The sequence below is a fragment of the Felis catus genome, chromosome E1, assembly GCF_018350175.1.
Source record: "Felis catus isolate Fca126 chromosome E1, F.catus_Fca126_mat1.0, whole genome shotgun sequence".
Taxonomy (NCBI): domain Eukaryota; kingdom Metazoa; phylum Chordata; class Mammalia; order Carnivora; family Felidae; genus Felis; species Felis catus.
In genome coordinates this window covers 20,273,033-20,297,060 of record NC_058381.1, presented here as the reverse complement: position 1 = coordinate 20,297,060, position 24,028 = coordinate 20,273,033, and the positions used below count along the sequence as shown (strand labels likewise).

Genomic DNA, 24,028 nt, shown 5'->3' with positions numbered 1-24,028 from the left:
AGCACCGTAAGCATTCTGCTGGTCTGGCTTGCCGCAACAATTTATATCCAAGACAAGGGGGCTGCAAGTCAGGGAAATACCAGAAATGCTGAAGGAACGGGCACATTTGCCAGATGGTTCCTGGGGCACAATTGTATTTGCAGAGGGACGGTCTGCAGAGGGAGGTCCTTTCCTCGGAGAGCAAAGGCGCTGGCTGATGGCTCATTCATTATCCCAGGGCTCATTTGGAGGAGGGTGGTGGCTTAAAGCACACCCACGCTCTCGTCCTCTTCCCAGAACCTTGCAGCTGTGATTGCCTGAGGTTGAAGTGGCCTTCGGGATTGGGCCTCTCCAAGCACTCCTGTGTTTCTTTAGACACCTGCCACCTGTATCTTCTTCCCCAGCTTAAGCCAGTTAGTTCATTTTCCCAGCTGCCAGCTGTCATTCTCTTTCCTTAATGTATTTGACTGCATTTAGTCAATTACACAGCTTGGGCTCTTACGATGTGAGTTCAGCTGTGCTCCCAGCACAGAACTACAAGGCAATAGGGACGAGGCTGGGGGCGGGGGTGGTTAAGTGGGTTTGAAAATATGAAGAGCTGGAAGGGCATCTTGAATTATTGGCTACATTAGCACAGAATTTTCACGAACTCGTTGCCTTTGCCTGATAATGCGTGTGTCTGCCTGCGTCTTCCTCCATGAAAACTGCAGGCTACCTCTGCCGTGGTTTTCGTACGTATCCCGGGTGGGTTGGTGGTCACGGTCTGAGTCACGCAGATGCCCCCACAAGCCTGGGTCGTGGGGCAGATGCGGTGAGGCGGGTGGGCAGTCAACACAGCTCCTGCGGAGCCCCAGTGATGCCCTGTTGCTCTGGTGGTCAGTGGGTCCCCTCCCTGCAGATGGACAGCATCACAGCAGCAGCAGGCTGCGGGTGGTGAGGGTGCCCACTTAATAGGGGACCTGTAACTTCTGTATTACATGGTGACCTCCGTAAGAACAGCATGCCTTTGTGACCGCCTCGCTTTCTCTATTTTCTAGTATCATGCTGTCAGCGTGGTATCTAGGGGTTTAAGTGGAAAACAGACATACTTATTCACAGCCTTTCATTAGCATCTGGCAGGGTAACCTTCACCAAGTTAGTTCACTTAGACTCCCTAAGACTCAGTTTCCTTGTATTTAAATGAGGCTAATATGACACATCTTGGTAGGATGTAGATAAAAAGGATGGGACAGTGCCTGGCACAGAGTAGCTCTCAGTAAGTAAGCATCCTTTTTCCTTCCCTTTTCCCCCTGGATACTCAATGCATGGTGTTGAATAGATGAATAAATTATTTCAGAGATGAATACACTTTGGCATCTTTCTTGGATACATTCACATTCCAAAAAGCCCATATACTGCAGTTGTTTAAAAAAAAAAAAAATCCAAGGCCACGTAACCAAATTTTCGGTTTACAGCAGGAGGCAGCTGCCCTGTGGGGGCTTACGTGGTTTCAACAGACGGAGAAATACTTCTGTTTATTTTTAAAGGAAAATACGAGGAGACTACCTGGGGAAACAATGGCGCAGAACTTTGCATTTGACCTCTTTCATCTCTCCCTTTGACGCAGGAGGCACACAGTTGGTGCCTAATAAATGCACACCAAAGGTTTGGCCTTCTTCTCTGGGCCTCCAGGTTACAACTCTGACCAGGAATCACGTGAAGTCCTGGAGCCACAGTGTCCTCTAGTGGGGAAGACCGTCATAACACCACACGGAGCTGACCAAACACAACAAGCCCGTTTCCCTAAAGCGCCCCGGATCAGCGCCACAGCGCAGCCTCCAGCGCAGTTTCCCAAGCCTGTCTTCATGACTCGGAAATGACAAACAACACCTTCTCCAGGAAAGGCTCTTCTGAATGCATGACTCAGAGACAGCCACTGCAGCCACATTTGTTCCTGAAAATTCATGAGGCATCAGTCAATTAATGGGGTCGAGGAAATGATTCCAGGCTGCTAACAATCTCACACACACACGCAAACCCCAGACGTTTGCTGCTTCCGACACAAGTACACAGCATGACCTTGAGGTATTCTTTAAAGGAATCTCCACACCCAATGCGGAGCTTAAACCCATGACCCTGAGATCAAGAGTCACATGCTCTGCCGACTGAGCCAGCCAGGCACCGCAACCTATGATACATTTTTTGCCACGGAACTGAACCTGAACCTCGTCAAATCTCTGGACCTAACCACCAATTTACAGGAACCAAATTGACAGCTAACAAATTAATAAATTTATAGAGGAATATGTTGAACAGCACCATGGGGAATGCGATCAGAAAAATCCAGACTGTGGAAAGCTCTATAGGAAAAATGACCTGCTTTCTTCAGCAATAAATTGCCAAGAAGAGAGGAAAGAGATGAACCTTTTTTGAGATACTGATTTAAATAAAGTGAGGGGGTGGGGGGAAGCTTGTTTAGATGATTTGGGAACTCTAACCCTGTATATTTGATTTTAAGAAATTATTCATCATTTTTGAAGTGTGAAGATAGTATTGTGGTTGTTTATTTTTTATAGATTACCCATACTTCAGAGGTATACACTGAAATAGTTTCAGATGAAATGATGTGCTGTCTGGGATTTACTGAAAAATAATTTCAGAGTGGGTGGGGGCACAGATGAAACAAGGCTGGCTATGTTAACTGTTAAAGCTGGATGAGGGATACATGAGGGTTCATTACACAATTTGCTTTGCTTTTGTTTATATTTGAAAATTTTCAACTCAACGTAAAAACAAAATCCCTACTAGAAAAAGTTTCGACCTTGATTCTTAAGAAGAGCCCACAGATGACTCCTTTAAGAGCTTTGTTCTGGAGCGTCTGGGTGGTTCACTTGGTTAAGCGTCTGACTTCAGCTCAGGTCACTATCTCGTGGTTCCTGAGTTCGAGCCCCGCATCAGGCTCTGCTGTCAACACGGATGCTGCTTCGGATATTACGTCCCCCCCTCTCTCTCTCTGCCCCTCCCCTGCTCACCCTCTCTCTCAAAACTAAATAAATATTTAAAAATGTCTTTAAAAAAAGAACTTTGTTCTGCTGCCCCCATGAGAAAACGGGAGCCTACTGTTTGACAACTTCTGTAGGATGAGGTATTGGAGATTGCTTTCACCTGGCACGTCTGAGCAGTACAGGCAGAATCAGATGAACTGCTATGCTTTATAGATGCATTATTTGAATGCACTTCTGTTCTTGTTTATTCCTGGATAATAGAGCAGGAAGAGGCCAGGAACTAGGGGAGAGATCTTGTAAGGGACCGCTTCAACAAATGCTGACTCGGGGGAGCCAGGGGCTCCCATGTTCTCTGCAGTCTCCGAAGGATCTGCGGGACCCTCTCTCCTCAGCGGTAACGTTTGACTCGCAACTTTCCAACGAAAGGCACTGGACATCAGAGCATCAGCAAGCGTCAGGTGGATTCAGCACCTCCTGCCTCCTTGCTAACCCTCGTACTCTCCTCTGCCACCAGCTTACATAAACACAGCTGTATCAGCAGCCCGCCAGCTGCCAGCTCTCCTAGAAGATATCCGGCACTTTTCCTATTCTGGCTAAAAATAAGTCCCAGGCTCTCATGGGTATCCGCAGGTGGTGTCTTCACTCTGCCGTGCTGGAGTTTTCTTAGGTTGCTGTAACTCAGAATCAGGGAATTGCTTGTACCAAGCCTGCAGCAGAAACCCTGCTCCTTCTTTGGGGGAAATGGTCACAAGTGAAATCAAAGTTGAAAGGAGCTTAAGGCCTAGCCCTTAAGGCCTTTGTTGACTGGGCGCTAACCTCAGTCATGGCAACTGACAGAGGGCGCCGGTTTGAGTCTCAGTCCTGCTACTTAACTGTCCCGAGAGGTGTGATTTTAACTCCGTTAGCTGAAGTTCTGTTATATTTATAATAGGGCCTGTGCCTCTTAGTTATGAGAATTGAATGATATGGAGAAAGGACGTTAGAAACGGCCCTGTAGTATGTGTTAATTTCCCCTCTTTTATTATTTATTTTTTTATGTTTATGTATTTATTTTGAAAGAGAGAGAGAGAGAGAGAGAGAGAGAGAGAGAGAGAGAGCAGGGGAGGGACAGAGAGGGAGGGAGAGACAGAGAATCCCAAGCAGGCTCCCTGCTGTCGATGTGGGGCTTGAACTAACAAACCGTGAGATCATGACCTGAGCTGAACTTAAAAGCGGGTCGCTTAACTGGCTGAGCCATCCAAGGGCCCCTTTCCCCCTTTTTATTAAACTCTTCCTCCACCCTCTGTACTGACAGACTCTCATTTATTCGCTGAACAAATATCTGGGTGCTTGCTATGTGCCAAGTACTACGGTGTTAGGAGCAGAGGGTAAAGCAGTGAACGAAACACATGAAAATTCTGCCCTTTCAGAGCTAACAGTGTTGAGACTAACTAGCACAATTAATTAAATAAAAGAGTGCAGTGTGTAAGATGATGAGAAAAATAAAGCAAGGATTCAGGAAACGTCTATATGAAAAGAGACTGCAGTTTTTAAAATGGGGGAAGGGAAGATCTTAATGGTGGTGACATTTGAGTAAGACCCTGAAGGAAGTGAAGGAGAAAGCATGTGGATATATGGGAGATGAGCATTTCTGGCAGAGCTCAAAGCAAGTGCAAAAGCCCTGGGGTGGAAGCATGTCTCATATATTCCAGGAATAGAAGGATGTCAGAGTAGATGGAGAGGAGTGAGGGGAGGGGATAAAATCAGAGAGATAATGGATGAAGTCAGAGTAAGTCACATAGGGCTTTGTCGGTCATTTTATTTTAATTAATTAATTTATAATACGAAATTTATTGTCAAATTGGTTTCCATACCCAGGGCACCCAGTGCTCATCCCAACAGGTGCCCTCCTCGATGCCCATCACCCACTTTCCCCTCCCTCCCAACCCCCCCATCAACCCTCAGTTTATTCTCAGTTTTTAAGAGTCTCTTATGGTTTGGCTCCCTCCCTCTCTAACTTTTTTTTTTTTTAAGTCATTTTAAAAATATGACTTTTTATCTGAATAAGATGAGAAGCCCCTGAAAAGTTCTGAGCCAAGGAGTAGGATGTTACATTTTAATAGGCTCACTCTGGCTGTTATGTTGACAGAAGCCTGAAGATAGGCCAAAGTAGAAGATGGGGAGCTTTGAAGATATAAAAGAGACCAAAATGGAAGGTGCAGAAATGAAAAGTCCCATGCATATCTAGATGAACAATACGCTGGATAAGATTAACAGAAGACGGGGTGCCTGGGTGACGTCCAGCTCTTAATTTCAGCTCAGGTCATGATCTCACGTTCGTGGGATTGAGCCCCCACGTCGGGCTTCGTGCTGAACAGAGTGGAGCCTGCTTGGGATTCTCTCTCTCTGCCTCTCTCTCTCTCTCTCAAAATAAATAGATAAATAGAAATTAAAGAAAAAGATTAACAGAAGGAAAAGAAAAGATTAGTGAACTTGAAGACACAGTAATAGGAGCTATTTAAAATGAAATACAGAGAGAGAAAAAGACTAAAAAAAATTAATGGAATATCAGTGAGCAGTGGGACCACATCAAGCAGCCTGATAGGCTTATGTTTATGTATGTTTGAAGTCCCACGAAGAATAGGGAGAGGACAAAAATATATAGGAAGGAATAATGGTCAACAATTTTCTAGATCTGATGAAATCTGTAAACACACAGATGCAAGAACTTCAATGAACCCCAAGTGCAAGAAACATGAAGACAAATACACAAAAGCACTTCTTAATCAAATTGATTAAAACCCGTGATAAAGAGAAAAATCATAAAAGCAGCCTGAGGGGAAGACACATTAGACACACGGAAACCAAGATAAGATGACAGCATGTTTATCGCCACCCACGACGTGAGCTAGAAGGCAGTGGAGCAAGATCTTTAAGGCGCTGTGACCCTGGAATTCTGTACCTAGTGACATGGCTTTAAACAATGAAAGTGAAATACTTTCCAGACGTATCATAGCCGGAAGAAGTCACCACCAGCAGGCCTGCACTATAGGAAATGGTGAAAGAAGAACTTCAGGCAGAAGGAAAATGATATCAGAGAGAAATCTGGCTCTATACAGAGGAACAAAGAACACCAGAAAAAATAGATGGGTACTTAAGTATGTGTCTCTCTTTTTTTTTTTTTTTTAATTTTTTTTAACATGTATTTATTTTTTGAGAGACAGAGTGTGAGTGGGAAAGAGACAGAGAGAGAGGGAGTCACAGATTCCAAAGCTGGCTCCAGGCCCTTAGCTGTCAGCACAGAGCCTAATGCGGGGCTGGAACTCATGCACCTCGTGGTCATGACCTGAGCCGAAGTGGGACACGTAACCGACTGAGCCACCCAGGCGCCCCTGTGTCTTTTTTTTTTTTTTTTTTTTAATTTAAATGTCTTTAGGAGGGATGCCTGGCTGGCTCAGTCAGTAGAGCCTTGATCTCGGGATCGTGAGTTTGGGGCCCACGTTGGGCATAGAGATTACTTAAATAAATAGGGGCACCTGGGTGGCTCAATCGGTTGAGCTTCCAACTCTTGATTTCGGCTCAGGTTGTGATCTCACAGTTCATGGGTTTGAGCCCCGCATCAAGCTCTGCGCTGAGAGCGTGGAACCTGCTTCAGATCCTCTGTCTCCCTCTCTCTCTCTACCCCTCCCCCACTCACTCATGCACTCTCTCTCAAAATAAATGAATGTTAAAAAATTTTTAAATAAAATTGGGGCGCCTGGGTGGCTCGGTCGGTTAAGCGTCTGACTTCAGCTCAGGTCATGATCTCACGGTCCGTGAGTTCGAGCCCCGCGTCGGGCTCTGTGCTGACTGCTCAGAGCCTGGAGCCTGTTTCGGATTCTGTGTCTCCCTCTCTCTCTGCCCCTCCCCTGTTCATGCTCTGTCTCTCTCTGTCTCAAAAATAAATAAATGTTAAAAAAATTTTTTTTAATTTTTTTAAATAAAATCTTAATATATATATATATATATATATATATATATCTTTAAGAGATAATGAATTTCTTTTTTAAAATTTTTTTAATATTTATTTATTTATTTTTGAGAGACAGAGAGAGACACAGCACAAGCAGGGGATGGGCAGAGAGAGGAGACACAGAATCTGAAGCAGGCTCCAGGCTCTGAGCTGTCAGCACAGAGCCTAACGCAGGGCTCGAACTCACAAACCGTGAGATCGTGACCTGAGCCAAAGTCGGACGCTCAACCGACTGAGCCACCCAGGCGCCCCAGAGATAATGAATTTCTTAAAACAAAAATAGTAACACTGAATCATGGGGCATATAACATATTTGAGAATAAGATATACGACAATAGTAGCCCTAAGGCCAGGACAGGAGAAACAGAAATACACAGTTACAAGTTTTTATTGTTTGTTGTTGTTTCTTTTTCTTAGTACTGAAGTATAATTAACATAGAATGTGATTATACAAAATAATGACTGAACAATTCTCTACAATACTCAGGGCTCACCATGATATGCGTAGTCATCATCTGTCACCATAGGATGTTTTTACAATCTTACTGACTATATTCTCTGTGCTGTACTTGTTCTCTCTGTGATTTATTTACTTTATATCTGGAAGTTTGTACCTCTTAATCTCTTTTATCTGTATTGTCCACAGATTTTAATATAGTACGTAAAATGGTATAATATCACTTGAAGGTAGATGGAGATAAGCTAACGCTATACACTATAAATCCTAAAGCAAGCACTAAAAGACTAGATATAAAAAAGACTGGATATAAAACAACAACCACCACAATTTAACTATATGCCATCTACAAGAAACTTTATTTATTAAAAAAAATTTTTTAACGTTTGTTTATTTTTGAGACAGAGAGAGACAGAGCATGAACAGGGGAGGGGCAGAGAGAGAGGGAGACACAGAATCCGAAACAGGCTCCAGGCTCTGAGCGGTCAGCACAGAGCCTGACGTGGGGCTCGAACTCATGGACCGCGAGATCATGACCTGAGCTGAAGTCGGACACTTAACCGACTGAGCCACTCAGGCGCCCCCAACAAGAAACTTACTTTAAATAAAAAATAGGTTAAGGGGCACCTGGTTGGCTCAGTCGGTGGAGCAGGCAATGCTTGATCTTGGGGTTGTGAGTTCAAGCCCCACGTTGGATGTAGAGGTTACTTAAAAGTAAAATCTTAAAAAAAAAAAAAGAAAAGAAAAAGATGGGTTAAAAGTAAATACCAATTCTGTACAATTTTTTCCAAATAACTGAAGAGGAGGGAACACTTTTTAACTAATTCTATGAGGCCAGCATTACCTGGACACCAAAACCAGAAAAAAATTATAAGAAAAGAAAATGACATACCAATATCCTTTATGATCATAGATTCAAACATTCTTGCAATTTCGGCAAATCAAATGTAATATATATGTAAAGGGGGATACACATGACCAAATGGGGTTAATCCGAGGAATGCAAAGTTGGTTTAACATTTGCAAATCAATGTAATTTACCACATTGACAGACCAAAACACAACGACCCAGACAACAGCACAATGATCATCTCAACAGATGTAGAAAATCATCTGATAAAACTCAACATCTACGCATGACAAAAACTCCTGCGTGGTTTCCACGTTGAGAATAGACTGAATGCCAACAAAGAGAGAAGCAGGGAGACCAGTGAGAAGCCTATTCCAACAATCCCAGCTGGAGAAAGACCAGGGTGATAATCTATTCACAGAGGTGGTGAGAAGTGCTCAGACTCTGGTTATTCTGAAGGTGGTCCACACAGGATTTGCTAATGGAATGGGTAGGGAGTAAGAGAAAGAAAGGAGCCAAAAAGGATGACTCAAGATTTTTGGTCTGAGCAGTTGGAAGGATGAAGTTGCACTGAATATGATGGGGAAGATGGTGGGACAGCAGGTTTTCGTGGGACAAATCAAAAGTTTTGTTTTGGACGTGGTAAGTTTGAGATGTACATTCAAAATCCCCATTAAGATGTCTACTAGGCAGGAGACATATAAATCCAGAGACAGATATAGGCTCCAAATTTGGGAATCTTCAGCACATAATTGGTGTTTAAATTCAGGAGAGCAGATGAAACCACCAAAAGTCTGAGAAAAGACAGAGAAAAATGTCAAGGCCTGTGGTCCCTTTATTAAAAGATCTGATAAAGGAGGAGAATCTAGCAAAGGAGATTCACAAAGAGTGGTCAATGATACAGAAAGAAAACCATGGAAGTACGGAAGTCAAGAAAAGAGAGTATTTCAAGAAGAAAATGTATCAAATGATGCTGATGAGTTTAAGATGATGGCTGAGAACGGACCATTGAATTGGCGATGTGGAGGTCATTGGAAATCTTGACAAGAGCAGTTTCGGCACAATAGTGCAGGCAAAAAGCCTGATTAGAGTGGATTCAAGACAAAATAGGAAAACCACTCTTTCACAAACTGTTCCAAAAAATAGTAGAGGACGGAACACTTCCCAAATTATTCTGTGAGGCCAGTAATACTCTGGTACCCAAGCCAGACAAAAATATCACAAGAAAACTACAGATCAATCGGCCTTATCTTATAGATACAAACACCCTCAACAAAATACTAGCAAACTGAAGCCAACCTAAAAGTCCTTTTTTATACGCAAATCCCACCATGTTAAGTAAGTAGGATTTATCCCAGAATTGCAATATTGGTTCAACCTACAAAAATCAAGGTAAGGGGTGCTTGGGTGGCTCAGTTGGTTGAGTGTCCAACTCCTGATGTCAGCGTAGGTCATGGATCTCATGGTTTGTGGGATGGAGGCCTGCTGACAGCAGGAGGCTTTGTGCTGACAGCATGGAGCCTGCTTGGGATTCCATCTCCCTCTCTCTCTGCCCCTCCCCATGCCTCTCTCTCAAACTTAAAAAAAAATGATGTCAACATCATATTAACAGAATAAAGGATAAAACCCAAAATATTATTCAATAGATAAGAAAAGGGATTTGACAAAACCCAACAATCTTTCATAATGAAAACACTCAACAAAGAATAGAAGTGTATTTATTCAATCCGATAAAGGGCATCTATAAAGAACCTGCAGCTAATAACTTACTTAATGCTGAAAAGATGGAATATTTTCCCCCCAAGGCCAGGAATAAGACAAAGATGTCTGCTCATCACTTTTATTTAATATTGTACAGTGGTTCTAGCCAGGGCAATTAAGAAAGAAAAATAAATAGAAGGAACCTAGGTTGAAAAGGAAGAAGTAGAACTATCTCTATACACAGATGACATGATCTTATGTATAGAAGAGCTTAAGGAATACAGACAGACAGACACACATACACACAACTATTAGAGCTCAGTTGTAGGATATAAGGTAAATATATAAAAATCAATTGCATGTCTATATACTAGCAGTGAATAATCTGAAAATGAAATTAAGAGAACAATTTTAGGGGCACCTGGCTGGCTCAATCAGTACAACATGTGACTCTTGATCTCAGAGTCATGAGTTTGAGCCCCATGTTGGGTGTTGAGACTACTTAAAAAAGGAAACTTATGGGGCACCTGGGTGACTCAGTCAGTTGAGCATCTAACTCCTGATTTCAGCTCAGGTCATGATCTCATGGTTCATGGGATCAAACCCTGCGCTGGGCTCTGCACTGATATTGAGGAGCCTGCTTGGGATTCTGCCCCTCCCCTGCTCATGCTCTCTCTCTCCCCCTCCAAATAAATAAATAAAAACTTAAAAAAAAAAAACTTAAATGCGGGGGGCGCCTGGGTGGCTCAGTTGGTTAAGCATCCGACTTCGGCTCAGGTCATGATCTCACAGTCTGTGAGTTCGAGCCCTGCGTTGGGCTCTGTGCTGACAGCTCAGAGCCTGGAGCCTGCTTCAGATTCTGGGTCTCCCTCTCTCTCTGCCCCTTCCCTGCTCATGCTCTGTCTCTCTCTGTCTCAAAAATAAATAAAAACATTTAAAAAAATTAAAAAAAAAAAACTTAAATGCTTCAAAGAAAATCAAGAAAATGAAAAGACAACTCATAAAATGGGAGAAAACACTCGAAAATCATATATGTGATAAAGGAGTAGCATTCAGAATATGTAACACTTATCGCTTAGTAAAAAGAAAAAAATTATTAATTTTATTTGTTTTTTAATATACATCCAAATTAGTTAGCATATAGCGCAACAAGGATCTTAGGAGTAGATTCCTTAATGCCCCTGACTCATTTAGCCCATCCCCCCTCCCACAACCTTCCAGCAACCCTCTGTTTGTTCTCCATACTTAAGAGTCTCTTATGCTTTGTCCCCCTCCCTGTTTTTATATTATTTTTGTTTCCCTTCCCTTATGTTCATGTTTTGTCTCTTAAAGTCCTCATATGAGTGAAGTCATATGATATTTGTCTCTCTCTGACTCATTTCACTTAGCATAATACCCTCCAGTTCCGTCCACGTAGTTGCAAATGGCAAGAAAAAATTTTAAATGGGCATAAGATTTGAATAGACATGTCTCTAATGACAACACACAAATGACCAATAAGCACATGAAAAGATGCTTAACGTCATCAGTCATTAGGGAAATACAAATCAAAAACCACAATGACATGCCACTTCATACTTACTGGGATGGCTACAAAAGCGAGATGGACAATCACAAGTGTTAACAGTGGGAAAGAATGGTGGGAATGTAAAATGTTGCAGCTGCTTTGGAAAACAGTCCGGCAGTTACTCAGAATTTTAAACACAAGTTAAAGCATGACCCAGCAATTCCACTCTTAAATATATACTCAAGAAAACTGAAAACATATGTCCACCCAAAAACCTGGATACAAATATTCGTAGCAGCATTGTTCGTAATAACCAAAAGGTGGAAACAACCCCTAAATCCATCGACTGATGAATGGATAAGCAAAATGTGGGATATCCATGCAATGAAATATTATTTGGCCATAAAAAGGAATGAAATCCTTATACATGCTATAACATGGATATACCTTGGAAACATGCTAACAAGCCAGAGACACAGGTCACACATTGTACGATTCCATCTGTAGGAAGGATCCAGAACAGGCAAATTCATGGCGACAGAATGTACGTTAGTGTTTGCCAGGGGGGTGGGGGGGCAGTGACTCCTAACGTGTATGGGGTTTCTTTTTGGGGTGATGAAATGTTCTGAAATCAGATCACAGTGACACTTTTACAATTTTGTGAATATATTTTACAACTTTGTGAATATATATACTGAATCACACACTTTAAGCAGGTGAACTTTGTGGTATGTGAATTATATCCCAAGTTTTCAAAAGAGAATAGGAAGAGATGTGGGAGAAACTTTCAAGCAACAAAGGGGCACAGAGGAATGAGGACAAGAAGATAATGTTTTCAGATGGCCGCGATAACAATCTATTTGTATAGAGAGATCCAGGAGGAAAAATGGTTGATGAAGGAGGGTGGGTGTGGGAGGGGAGAGAGAGAAAGAGGCAGAGAGAATTGCTGGAGTAAATTAGAGGGGCTGGAATCCAGCGCTGAAGTAATGGGCTGCCTTGTGGACAGTTTATGTGTAATAACAGGAAAGAAAGTACATTAGCCACATACAAATACAGGTAGGTGGGTTTATAGATGGTGTGGGAGCTCGAGGAAGTTCTGTTCCAAGAGCCCTCCTTCAGAGAGCTCGGTCTATTTTCCTTGAACATCAGGATTCCAGCCTCCTGTCTCAACACATGCCTTCAAAGAAAGCAAACTGGCTTCAAAGAAAATAAACACGCAAGCAAGCACATTAACACCCCCCAGATCGTCTACCTTGGTAGCTTTTAAAAATGAACTCTATCTCAAGCTGGTCATTCTTTTGCTCTGAGTTCTTTCAACAATGTTATCTATTTCTGTTATCTTTTTTTAATGTTTATTTATTTTTGAGGTGGGGGGAGGGGCTGAGAGAGAGGGAGACAGAATCCGAAGCGGGCTCCAGGTTCTGAGCTGTCAGCACAGAGCCCGACGTGGGGCTTGAACCCACCAACCGTGAGATCATGACCTGAGCCAAAGCCGGACACTCAACCGACTGAGCCACTCAGGTGCCCCTATTTCTGTCATTTTTTTAAAGTTTATTTTATTTATTTTGAGAGAGAGAGAGAGAGAGATAGCACAAGTGGGGGAGGGGCAGAGAGAGAGGGGGAGAAAGAGAGAATTCCAAGCAGGCTCTGCACTATAAGCACAGAGCCCGACGCGGGTCTCAAACCCATAAAACCGTGAGATTGTCACCTGAGCCGAAACCAAGAGTCAGAGGCCCAACCAAGTGAGCCACCCAGGCGCCCCTTTATTACTATTATTTTAATCAATTTTTTTTCAACGTTTTTATTTATTTTTGGGACAGAGAGAGACAGAGCATGAACGGGGGAGGGGCAGAGAGAGAGGGAGACACAGAATCGGAAACAAGCTCCAGGCTCCGAGCCATCAGCCCAGAGCCTGACGCGGGGCTCGAACTCACGGACCGCGAGATTGTGACCTGGCTGAAGTCGGACGCTTAAACGACTGCGCCACCCAGGTGCTCCTATCAATTTTTAAAATTAAATTTTATTTTGTCATTGAAGAGAAATGCTTGCACAAATAAAATTCAAAAGGTACAGAAAGCAAATCACTCTCCTACCTCTGTCCAGAGTCCTCCTCCTTGAGGCCAGTTTACTGAATATCCCCCAAGAGATAATCTATGTATATGAAAGCATATATAGGTATATTTGCATATATATCCTTCATCGCTTTTAAAAACCCCAAATGGTATCCAAACTTACTCAATGTTCTGCATCTTGCTGTTTTCACTGAATATGTATCTTGGAGATTGTTTCATTATCAGTACATATAGCACTGACTCATTCTTTTTCATAACTACTATGATATAGCAATTTAAAAATATGTTCACAAAGTCTTTGATATTCCTTCCTTCAAGAGGTGGACCTCGATTCCTAAGTGTGGGCTGGACTTCGTGACTCACTTCTAATGAACTGAATATGGCAGAAGCAATGTGTGTCCTCTAAGACTAGGTCACAAAAGACAACTCAGCTTCTTCCTTGTTCTCTATCTCTTGGATCACTTGCTCTCGGGTGAAGGGAGCCGCCATGACCTCAAGCAGCCCCATGGGGAAAGGACCATGTGGTGAGGAACTGAGGCCTCCCGCCAACAGCCATGTGAGTGAACCATTTTGGAAAGGGATTCTGAGGCCTTAGTCAAACCTTCAGATGACTGTGACCCCAGCTGGCAGTTTGTAACCTAATCAGAGACCCTGAACCGGAACCACCCAACTCAACTGCTCCCAAATGTCTGACCCACCAAAACTGTGAGACAACAAATATACATGCTTAAAACAAATGCATCCCATCTCATTCAGCATCCTATTTCAATACGAAAAGCCCCTTGCCGGCTATAAAGTATGTCATGAATATAAAATATGGTGCCTTTTGTCCCTTCCTCTCCCCTGCCTCTCCAATGATCAGCACAGACGTCTGAATTTGCTCGAACCATGTTCCTCTGCAGTAAGATAGCGTGGCCTGTGGGGCTTTGAGCCACATCTGTGCTGGCCCATCTCGGGTGCTCTCAGGTGATGATTTCCCCTGGAGTAAAGAAGTTGGTATTTTCGTCTGTGTTCCCACCAGCAATTCCCTAGGTCAATGTGAGAACCATATAAATTTTTTTTTTAATTTTTTTTTTTAACGTTTATTTATTTTTGAGACAGAGAGAGACAGAGCATGAACGGGGGAGGGGCAGAGAGAGAGGGAGACACAGAATCGGAACCAGGCTCCAGGCTCCGAGCCATCAGCCCAGAGCCCGACGCGGGGCCGGAACTCTCGGACCGCGAGATCGTGACCTGAGCCGAAGTCGGACGCTTAACCGACTGAGCCACCCAGGCGCCCCGAGAACCATATAAATTTTAAGTTTTTTAAAAAATGTTTTCACTTTGTTCAGAAAGTGAGGTCAGCTAGGAAACAAATTCTGTTCTCTGGGCTTTCCTCTCTGCTCCTGACCTGGGTAGGCCTCCCAGCAGGATAGACAGCACTTATCAACTCTACTCTGAGGATGAAGATGAAAAAAAAAAAAAAAAATCTAGTCTTTTCCCTGGAGGGGAAAGCAGCTAATAGCATTCAGATATTTTGAGATGAAACTGTTACCATGGGAATGTTTCCCTATCTCTCCCTTAATAATGATGGGTAGAAACAATGATCAGTACAGCTCCCAGAATTCTAGAAATAAAGGCAACACGGGAAGGAAAATGAAACTGGAAGAACACATCCCGAAGAAAGGATTCAGGTTCAGTCAAGACTCTGCCCTGCCTGCATTCTAAGAGGATGGGGCAGGATGGGCTAGCTGATTTCATAGGCCAGCAGTTCTCCAAGCATCCGAGTTCCTATGGGCTGGAGGTGGGGGTGATCCTGAGATGGGGAGTGGGGGGCCATTCTTCCATATTGCTGGTAAGGGAGCCAAGGTGCTCTTTCCTTCTGTGTGTGGGGCAGAGAGGCGGCGTAGAAAAAAACCAGAGACCTGACAAATTTTGAGGCTTCCGGGCACGCCTCCATTTCCGTCCTGGCAAGAGGTTAAAGTGCTTGGGGGTCTCTCCATCTGCAGGGCCCCAGACTGTAACCTGAAGGCAGAAGCATGCCAGCACAGACACTTTCATCCTTCAGCCCAGCATTTCCTATTCTGTATTGCCCCCTACAAGGGCTCAGAAATCATTTCCTAACCAAGGAGGGGCAGCGTGCTACTTTAAACTACCCACTGCTTAAAGCACAGGTAGGGGTCCCCACAGATTACTGCCAGCTGGACTCCTATTTCTCCAGGACCTTGAGAAGTCAAAGGACACACAGCTCATTGATGAGTAAAATAGGTTATCTTTTGTGATAGGCATTTTACCCTTGTCTGCTATAACCCCATACACTTTTTCAGAAGAATTTGTTGCCTTTCCCTGTTTCTATTTTTTGAGAAGGGGAACCCTAAATAGAGCCATCCTGCCTACAGAATAAATGGGAATCCAACCTGCTAGCTGCAAATTTAAGAACTCTTTTCGATTAGTGGGTAAAGAAAGATATGCAGATTGAGTACTCCCTTAATGTAAGCACCTCGTTTTTTTAAGTAGGCTTCACACCCAGCGCAGAACTTGAACTCATGACCCCAAGATCAAGACCTGAGCTGAGATCAAGTTGAACACTTAGCCCACTGGGCCACCCAGGCGCCTCGTAAGGTAATCACCTCTTACATCTCACACAAAGAAGTAAGTGGATACCGACACATCAAGCACCCCTGCCACACGTGAGCTGACCTCAGGTGAGACAGGAGGACAATGGGTTGCCTATTCACCTAAATCTTTGTCTGTCAATTCTCCCAGACCTAGGTTTGCTTGGAGTGTCAGACTCTAGGGATTTCCTTTTGCTTTTTTGAGATCTTTAGTTAAAAAACAATGTAAGCAGTACTTGAGCTGTTCCTTGGAGGTAGGAGGTAGAGGTTAATTCTTACAGGAATGCAGCCTTACGACCAGAAAGAACCATATTGTGTTGGGTGAACAATTAGAGGCCGGTGTCTTCCTTCCCTAAAGCAAGCACCCAGTAAAGCAACACATACAGCAGTCCTGTCTCTCACAAATTCCAGAACCACATATTTTCTGTTCTAAAATTTATGATTCACAAAAAGAAAATCAGTTCAAAAATTTGATCTAGCATAAATATAAACTCAGCAGAGTACAGCAGGGAGCTCTAAAGATAGGTGGCTCCAGGGACAGAGAAACCAGCCAGGAGACATCCAAAGACAAACTTCCTTGGCCAGCTTCCGAGGTCCCTCAGTTTTGGGATCTTCATACACCTGGCTACTTAAGACAGGCTCTCTCTGGCGGGTGACATGCCTCTTTTTTTTATTATTATTACTTTTAATGTTTATTTATTTTTGAGAGACAGAGCATGAGTGGGAGAGGGAAAGAGAGAGAGGGAGATATAGAATCCAAAGCAGGCTCCAGGCTCTGGGCTGTCAGCACAGAGCCCAAGGCAGGGCTCGAAACCACGAGCTGTGAGATCATGACCTGAGCCAAAGTTGGACACTTAATCGACGGAGCCACCCAGGTACCCCAATTCTTTCTTAAAATTTTTTTTTTAATTTTTTCTGAGTAAAATCTACCGTTGATGTGAGGCTTAAACTAAGTCTCCCAGGCACGGCCCCTACGCAGCATATTTTTCAAATTCAGCTGCTACCTTGACATTTTTTTATAGCAGTGTCTCCATTTTTATATACCATGCCAGAGAAAGTCCTTCAAAGGGGTGATCACTAATCTTTAGCCCTGGAAGCATGAAGGCACTTGATTCCTTCAACCCAAGTGAAACTGAATACTTTTTATGTATAAGTTGTTCAAGGTCAAGTTGAACGTGACTTCCTCCATAAAACTTTTGGGGGACTCCTCAACTTGAGAAAACTCCCCTTTGCTTGAATTTCCATTGCACTTGATTTCATCTCCTACAGTTATTTTTCTACCTGCAGTAGACACTTATTTACATATTTCCTTTTTAAAGATAAGAATCTGGGGCGCCTGGGTGGCTCGGTTGGTTAAGCGATTAAGCGTCCAACTTCAGCGCAGGTCATGATCTCGCGGTTCACGAGTTCGAGCCCCATGTAGGGCCCTGTGCTGACAGCTCAGAGCCTGGAGCCTGCTTCAGATTTGTGTGTGTGTGCGTCTCTCTCTGCCCCTCCCCTGATCGCACTTGGTCTCTCTCGAAAATAAACATCAAAAAAAAAATAAAAAATAAATAAAGATAAAAATATTCTGATCCAGCACCTTCTCCCCCTGTAACTCTTTCATTTTTATTTCTCACACCTGGCCTGGCACTTTATACACAGAAGCCTCCATATACGTGTCTCTGAGTGAATGAATGACCAAGCAGGATGGAACCCCTCCTGATAAAACCAAGTGTGGCAGTAGTTGAGAGATCGCTGAGCTCAGGCTAAGGAGCCTAGTTGATCAAATGACTTGCTTAGAAAAGCCCAGACCCCAATTCTGAGGGCTGCTCCCACTGGCTCCAAAGTATTTGAGTCCCTGCTATTGTGTCGTTAATTCTGCTGAGGCCCCTCTCCACAGCTCAGTTGTCAGGGCCATCTCAGCAGGAAATATTTCAGTTTCCCTTTAGTTCTTACTTCCTTACTCAGTCCAGTATGTTGCACTGACTTCCCAGAGAGTTTTAAGGCCAACAGCCTGCTTTGTTTTCTGCCTGTTCATTTGTTCATTCAAAACATATTTATTGAGCACTGACTCTTGCCAACTATTGTTCTAAGCCCTGAGTATACAGTGATGATTGAAGACATCCTCACATTGGTCATGGCAACGATTTTTAAAATCTGACTCCAAAAGTAAAGTCAACAAGAGCAAATAAATAAATAAACATTAAAAAATAAAAAAAATGGGACTACATCAAACTAAATAAAAAGCTTCTGCACAGCAAAAGAAGACATCAACAAAATGAAAAGACAACCTACAGAATAGGAGGAAATATTTGCAAATCATGTATCTGATAAGGGGTTAATATCCAAAGCATATAAAGAACTCATGGGGCACCTGGGTGGCGCAGTCGGTTAAGCGTCCGACTTCAGCCAGGTCACGATCTCGCGGTCCGTGAGTTCGAGCCCCGCGTCGGGCTCTGGGCTGATGGCTCAGAGCCTGGATCCTGTTTCCGATTCTGTGTCTCCCTCTCTCTCTGCCCCTCCCCCGTTCATGCTCTGTCTCTCTCTGTCCCAAAAATAAATATACGTTGAAAAAAAAAAAAAAAGAACTCGTATAACACAATGGCAAAAAACCAAACTATCCAGTTAAAAAATGGGCAGAAGATCTGAATAGACATTTTTCCAACAAAGACAGACAGATGGCCAACAGGCAAGTTGTTCAATATCACTCATCATCAGAGAAATGCAAATGAAAACCACAATGAGGGGCTCCTGGGTGGCTCAGTCAGTTAAGCATCTGACTCTTGATTTCGGCTCAGGTCATGAGCTCTCGGTTGTGAGATCGAGCCCTGGGTTGAGCCAGGGCTCAACCTAGGTGGGCTCTGTGCTAGGTGTGGAGCCTGCTTATGATTCTCTCTCCCTCTGCCCCTCCTGTTTGCATGCGTGCGTGCTCTTTCTCTCAAAAGACCCAATGCCCACAATAAGATATCACATCATACCTGTTAAAGTAGCTATTATCAAAAAGACAATAAGTAACAAGTGTTGGTAAGGATGTGGAAAAAAGAAAATCATTATGTGCTGTTGGTGGAAATTTAAATTGGTGCAGCCACAAGGGTACCTGGCTGGCTCAGTTGGTGGTGTTTGCGACTTCTGATCTCAGGATTGTGAGTTTAAGCCCCACGTTGGGTGAAGAGATTACTTAAAAATAAAATCTTTCAAAAAAAATTTTTTTAATGTTTATTATTTGAGAAAGAGAGTGCGAGCAGGGGAGGGGCAGAGAGAGAGGGAGACACAGAATCCAAAGCAGGCACCAGGATCTGAGCTGCCAGCACAGAGCCTGACACAGGGCTCAAACCCACAGCCCGCGAGATCATGACCTGAGCTGAAGTCGGCTGCCCAACCGACTGAGCCACCCAGGCGCCCCAAAAATAAAATCTTTTAAAAATTGGTATAGCCACTATGGAAAACAGTATGGAGGTTCCTCAAAGAATTAAAAATGGAACTACCATATGATCCAGCAATTCTACTTCTGGGTATTTATCTGAAGAAAATGAAAACCCCCATGTTCAATGCAGTATTATTTACCATAGCCAAGATATGGAAACAACCTAAATGTCCAATGGATGAGTTGATAAAGAAGATGTACACACACACACACACACACACACACACACACACACCCTGGAATATTATTCAGCCACCAAAAAGAACGAAATTGTGCCACTGGAGATGACATGGATGAATCTTGAGGGCATTATGTTAGGTGAATAAAGTTAGAGGAAGACAAATACTGTATGATCTCACTTATACGTGGAATCTAAAAAACAAGCAAACAAAAACTAAGCTCATAAATATAGAGAAAAGATTGGTTGCCAGGGAGGGGTTGGGGTGTGATGGGCAAATTGGATGAAGGAAGTCAAAAGGTACAAACTTTCAGTTATAAAATAAGTCACGGGGATGTAATGTACAGCATGGTGACTCTACTTAATAATACCTTATTGCGTATTTGAAAGCTGCTAAGAGTAGATCTTAAAAGTCTTCATTACAAGAAAAAAAGTTTTGTACCTGTACGGTGACAGATGGGAACAACATATTATGATGACCTTTTCACAATATAAACAAATAGTTAATCATTATGTTGTACACCTGAAATTAATATTACCAATTATACCTCGAAAGAAAGAAAGAAAGAAAGAAAGAAAGAAAGAAAGAAAGAAAGAAAGAAAGAAAGAAAGAAAGAAAGAAAGAAAGACAAGGCCACACTCTCACAAAGCTTACAAGCAAGGAGGGGGTGGGGACATTCAACATATGAAGGGATACACATGAGGAAAAAAACCCACAGGCGGTGAGATGCTAAGAATTCAGGGTGATGTTTCTGTGAGCGTTTTTGGAGTAGATGGTCTGGAAGGGTTCCTCTCTGGGAAGGTGATATTTAAACTGAGACGTGAATGACAAGAATGAGGCAGCTTTGCAAAAATCAGAGAAAAGCATTCTGAGTAGGGAACAGCCAGGGCAGAGGCTCAAGCAGGGGCAAAGTCTAGAAACAGAGTAAGGTCAGGGAAGCAGGCAAGGAGCAGGTCAGGTAGGTTAGAAGGCAGGCAAGGAATATGATTTTATTAAAATGTGCCAAGAAGACACTGAGAGAATTTAAGCATGGCCATGGCAATCTGGCTGCTGCAAAGAGAATGGATTTGAGAAGGAAAGAATCAAAGTAGGAAACCAACTGTTAGAAGGTCACTTGCATTTAGTCCAGGTGGCAAGTCGTGTGGCCCAGACTTAGGGGACGGTAGTGGATCAAGGAAGTGGACAGATACAGGTTTTGAAAGTAGAATCAACAGGACTTGTTGATGGACCACATGGGTGGGGGAGAGCAGGGGAGAACTTCAAGATTTCTACATTGGGCAACGACACAGATGATGGTGCAGTCTGCTAAAATGGGGAAACTGGGAAAGGGGCAGTTAGTGCTAGATATCAAGGGCCCTGCTGAAAGTGCCTTAGATATCCAAGAGGAAACAAAAGGCAGGAAACTGGGAATAGGAGTGTGGATTTCTGGAATGAGGTTAGGGATGATAATACCAATGTGGGGGTCTTTGGAGGATTCAACTTAAAGTCGAGGAGTTGCTAGCAGCAATGAGCTACACCTAGTGCCAGATCTTGGTTTCTAACCACATCTCCAGCAAAAGGAACCAAGGTTCCTTGGAGAAATTTTTGGTGTCAGGGCTAGGACCGGGGCTAAGTACAGAAGGATGCCAAGGGAACAAAGAAGTGCAAAAGCTGCCTGGAACATTTTATGAAGCCAGAAAGTAAGGAGCACAAAGAAGACCATGGGTACATGTTGAAAGGATCCGTGAACCAAGATGAAGGCACTCCCGATGCCCAAATCTGGGATAACAGACGAGCAACAAAATAAACACTGATAGGGCCGCATGGGTGGCTCAGTCGGTTGAGTGTCCGACTTCAGATCTGAGGTGGGGCCTGAACTCATGGTTCATGATCTCATGGTTCGTGAGTTTGAGCCCCGGATCAGACTCTCTGCTGTCAGCACGGAGCCTGCTTTGGATGCTCTGTCCCCCTTTCCGTCCCTCCCCAGCTCATCTCCTTTCTCTCAAAATAAACAAACTTATAATAAATAAATAAATAAATAAATAAATAAATAAATAAATAAAGTAATGGGTTATGACCCATAAAATAAACATCCACAAGTCCATACTGATGCACATAAATAATTCAGTAAATAAATGGAGGAAATGGCATGGTTTTTCCTTATAGCACAATTCCAATTAATAAAGCATGGAATAAATGATAGAAGTAGAAAATGTAGCAAGGAGCACAGTAATAATTATTCTGGGCAAGATTAGTATTAGTCAATATTACAATGAGATGCCACTTTACATTCACTAGAACATTTACAATTAAAAACACATAACAAGCGTTGGCGAGGATACATAGAAACTGGAACCCTCATATATTGCGGGGGTGAATGTAAAATGGTGCAGCCACTTTGGAAAATACTCAAACGGAGTTACAGATGGCCCAGCAATTCCACTCCCAGGTACATGCCCGAGTGAAGTGTGAAAACATACCTCCTCCCAAAAACCCGTACACAAATGTTCATGGGAGCATTATTCATACTAGTCAAAAAATAAAGGGGTGCACGGCTGACTCGGTCAGAGCGTACACTTCTTGATCTCGGGGTTGTTGCGTTCAAGCACCATACTGGGCGTAGAGTTTACTTAAAAAAAATAAAGTAAAAAATTAAAACTGTTAAAAAAAGTAAAAACAATCTGCATGTTTCAACAGATAATATAAACAAAATGTGGTACATCCATACAATGAGTTATCACTCAGTCAAAAAAAGGGGAATGAAGTAACTGGTGTCACAACGCAGTGTGGACGAACCTTGAAAACATTATGCTACACGAAAAAAGCCAGTCACAAAAGACTGCATATCAGACGGCTCTGCTTATAGGAAATGTCCAGAACAGGCAAACTCTGTTATTATTTTTGTAACTTATAAAGATGTCTCCAATTATTTTGAAATAAAAAGTTAAGAAAAATACAGTTCAAGGAACTCAGTGAGATCACCTAGAGGCAGGGTATAGATAGGGTAAGAAAACTCAGGACAGAACCTTGGAGCGCACCAACGGCTCTAGAAGTTCAGCAGAGGTCGAGCAGCCAAGCGAGACTGAAAAAGAGAAGGTAGCCAGAAAGATAGGAAATTCAGCTATTTGTGCCACCTGCCAAGGCAACAGGAGGTTAAGGGACATTTTATTGGGTCCAGTCCTTCAGACATCCTAATCAAGACATTTCTCAGATATGCACACACACAAACTGGCTGTTGCCCAGGCCTCTCCTGCTCTCCCAGATGCAATGGTTCAGCTCTGCTCACGTGTGGGAGGACCAGAGCCTTGCCACCCAATGGTGTCTGCTGTGGGGACGGCAGCTCTCTTATTCACCTGGGGAAAGAGGGAGGTGAAACAACCAGGGACAGATCTCAGTGAATGTGCACAACAATCCTAACATTTTATGGAGAGGGAAACAGAACGAGAAAATTCAAGTACTTTGCGCAATGGACGTGGCAAAGTTGAGATTCAAACTCAAGGCCTTACCTCTTAAGGTCATGCTTTTATACTCCCGCACGCAGTGAATTCCCAATACCACTAAGAGATCATTTAGTTTCTAGAGCTGCTAGTCAGTGTCTCCACAAGGGTGGCACTCACTGAGTAAAGCTGCTTCTCACGAAAGGGTTTAAATCAAGAAAATGAAGTCAGACACAAGAGACAGACATGTATCTCCCTGGGTACTCTGAGAGTAGGCAAGGGACACAGCAAGCAGGGCAAAGATCTGGGACTCCGTGCACGACCAGTAAGACACAGATGGGTCAGCTACTCTGAGTTCAGTTCCTCAGTGACAGGGGAAGGGGCAATTTGCCAAGACCTGCCTAATACCTGTTTAAACCCTTTAATGGGGCCTCTAGAGAGGTTAGAAGAGACTCTCTGGACGAAACACAGGTGAGGGCAGGGGAGCCATGCTGCAAGCAGGGCAATGAAATGGGTGATGAAGACTGAGCTCCTGGATACTGGTGGCCTGGCCTTGACCCTCCTGACACCTACAGGACATGGAGCTGGGAGGACAAGGGTTTTGGAGGAAGCATCTGCAAAGAGCCCAACAGACAGTGTTGTTAGAACTGAAAGATCTCTTTGACTAGAGTGTAGTGAGAGGTGAGAGTGCAAGTCTGGGGACAAATAAGGTCTCGGCCAGGTCTGCAGGACCCCGTCAACCACCTTAAGGTTTGAGTTTTATCACGAGAGGAAAGGAAAGACGTTAGAGTTTGCTAACTTTTTAAACACGCATGCACAATTTAATCACTCTGTTGGAAAATAATTGTAACCACTGTCAACTCAGTTATCTGAGATGAACATTATCCCCTTT

The 24,028-nt window shown here is 43.3% G+C and overlaps 1 long non-coding RNA gene across 1 annotated transcript; it reads left to right on the top strand.

The window, feature by feature from the left end:
• The first annotated feature begins 482 nt into the window (after positions 1-482).
• Positions 483-2,504, top strand: LOC123382016. Its single transcript, XR_006589764.1, has 2 exons — positions 483-710; positions 1,586-2,504. It is a non-coding gene; the product is annotated as an uncharacterized LOC123382016 (long non-coding RNA).
• Positions 2,505-24,028: the final 21,524 nt, after the last annotated feature.